Here is a 3,276-nt window from a genome sequence, read left to right as displayed (position 1 = left end):
TTGCTAAACCAAGAAACCAATCCGCCTCCAAGAAATTGGCAGCTTCCACTTGTGCTTTTCCTGTCAATTTTGCATCCTGCAAAATCTGTATCTGAGTAACCTATTAGCTTAAAGTCTGATTCTCTAGGATACCACAATCCCAGATCAGCTGTACCCTTAAGGTACTTGAAAATTCTTTTCACAGCTGTTAAGTGAGGTTCTCTTGGATCTGCTTGAAATCTTGCACAAAGACAGGTGGCATACATGATATCAGGTCTACTTGCAGTTGTATAGAGTAGAGAGCCAATCATACCTCTGTAATCAGTAATATCTACTGATTTACCAGTATCTTTATCCAATTTAGTTGCAGTGGTCATAGGAGTGGATGCACTTGAACAATCTTGCATTCCAAACTTCTTCAACAAATTTCTGGTATACTTAGATTGATAAATAAAAGTTCCTTCTTCATTCTGCTTGACTTGAAGGCCCATAAAATAGTTAAGTTCTCCCATCATACTCATTTGATATCTTGACTGCATCAGCTTGGCAAACTTCTTACAAAGTCTGTCATTTGTAGAACCAAAAATGATATCATCAACATATATCTGCACCAAAAGTAAGTCATTTCCATGGTTGAGATAGAATAAGGTTTTGTCAATAGTCCCTCTGTTAAATCCACTTTCCAGAAGAAACTGAGCTAATGTCTCATATCATGCTCTTGGAGCTTGCTTAAGGCCATAAATTGCTTATCAAGCCTGTAGACATGATTAGGAAATTTGGGATTTACAAAGCCTGGAGGTTGTTCAATATATACTTCCTCTTCTAATTCTCCATTGAGAAAAGCACTTTTCAAATCCATTTGAAAGACTTTAAACTTCTTGTGAGCAGCATAAGCCAGAAATATCCTTATGGCTTCCAATCTAGCAACTGGTGCAAATGTTTCATCATAATCAATTCCCTCATGTTGAGAGTATCCTTTTGCAACCAGCCTTGCTTTATTCCTTGTAATTATGCCATCGCTGTTAGTTTTATTTCTGAAGACCCACTTTGTACCAACAACAGACCTGTTCTTTGGTCTTGGCACTAGGGTTCATAATTTATTTCTTTCAAATTCATTTAACTCTTCCTACATTGCTTGCACCCAATCAGCATCTTGAAGAGCTTCTTCCACTTTCTTTGGTTCAGTCTGAGAAAGAAAAGAATGATAGAGACATTCATTTGATGTAGTTGTTCTAGTTCTGGTACATGCATCAAGATTACCAATAATTAAGTCAGGTGTATGTGCTTTAGTCCACTTCCTTGCAGATGGAAGGTTATCTCTAGAACTGGATGCTCCCCCATGATCCATGATGTCTTCATCAACATTTTCTGATGCTCTCCCTGAAATTATGCTCTATGAGTTGGATCCTTCAGTATTTGAGTTTCCAGAAATATCAGAATCTGAGTTTCCAGAATTATCAGAACTTGGCCCATCAGAACTTGAAGAGCCTGTTGTAGATTCTGATGCTTCTTGAGATGTGGTTGGATCTTCAATATGCCCCCTACACTGGTGCATTTTCCTTTGGCGTAGTCACCACAGTTTCAATAACATCATAGTTTAATCCATCAGAGTTTGCAGTATCAGGATTTAGACTGTCAGGATTTACATAATCAGAATTTAAAACTTCATTTTCGAATCTCAGCTGATCATGATCATTGAAATCTTCAAGTCCAGTAATCTTCTTATCATCAAAATAGACATTTATAGATACCATGACTACCCCTGTTCTTAAATTGTAGACTCTGAAGGCTTTTGTGGAAAGTGGATATCCAACAAAAATTCCTTCATCAGCTTTTAGATCAAATTTGGATAGCTGTTCGGGATGAGTCTTAAGAACAAAACACTTGCATCCAAATACATGAAAGTACTTCAGATTTGGCTTATTTTTCTTCACCATCTCACATGGTGTCTTTCTATGCTTGTTGATAAGTGTTGCATTCTGAGTAAAACAAGCAGTCTGCACAGCTTCAGCCCAAAAGTAGGTTGGTAACTTTGCTTCATCAAGCATAGTTCGTGCAGCTTCAATAAGAGTTCTATTCTTTCTTTCAACAATTCCATTTTGCTATGGAGTTCCAGGAGCAGAAAATTCCTGCTTTATTTCATGGTTTTTGCAGAACTCTTCCATAATCAAATTCTTGAACTCAGTGCCATTATCACTTCTTATGATTTTCACAGAGTATTTGACCAATTTATCCAGATGTTTGACATGATCAATCAAGATAGATGCAGTTTCACTTTTTGTGTGCAAGAAATACACCCATGTGTATCTGGTGAACTTATCCACTATGACCATAGCATATTTCTTCTTTGCAATAGACATGACATTCACTTGACCAAATAGATCAACATGTAGTAGGTGATAAGGCTCAAGAGTTGATGATTCAGTCTTGCTCTTGAATGAAGATTTTCTTTATTTTGCCTTTTGACATGAATCACAAAGGCCATCAGGAGCAAATACTGACCTTGGAAGTTCTCTCACAAGATCTTTCTTGACTAGTTCATTTATATTGTTGAAATTTAAATGAGAGAGTTTCTTGTGCCAATCCCAGCTTTCTTCAATTGATGCTCTACTCAACAGACAGATTGTAGAACCATCAGTACTTGTTGAAAGCTTGGCTTTATAAATGTTACCATGCATGTATCCTTTCAGAACAACTTTGCCTGTAGATTTGCTTACAACTTCACAGTGTTCTTCAAAGAAATCCACATGATAACCTCTGTCACAGATTTGACTAACACTCAGCAAATTGTGTTTAAGTCCTGAGACCAGAGCTACTTTTTCAATGATGACATTCCAAAGATTGATATTGCCATATCCCAGAGTTTTTCCAATGTTGTCATCTCCATAAGATTCACCTGGGCCAGCTTTCTCCACAAAGTCTGATAGCAGGGCTTTATTTCCAGTCATATGTCCTCAACATCCACTGTCCAGAACTAGGATGTTTTTCCTGTTGCCCTGCAATCACAAAGACCACTAATTATTAGTTTTAAGGACCCAGACTTGCTTGGATCCTTTAGCCTTATTAAGTTTGTTAACATTTACAGCGGATTTAGCATCAGAGTTTATGTTAACATTTTTCTTATCAGCATTTACAATATCAGACTTTGCATCAGAACTTACACTAGAAGGAATAATGCTAACTTTCTTTAAAGAAGGTTTTATTTGATAATAATCATAGTACAAACTATGATATTCCTTACAAGTATAAATGGAATGCCATAAACTACCACAATGAAAACAAGGATTTTGTGGCCTA

This window comes from Apium graveolens, chromosome 11, assembly GCF_009905375.1.
Source record: "Apium graveolens cultivar Ventura chromosome 11, ASM990537v1, whole genome shotgun sequence".
In the NCBI taxonomy this organism is placed as follows: domain Eukaryota; kingdom Viridiplantae; phylum Streptophyta; class Magnoliopsida; order Apiales; family Apiaceae; genus Apium; species Apium graveolens.
Note: the sequence above shows the minus strand (reverse complement) of the source record.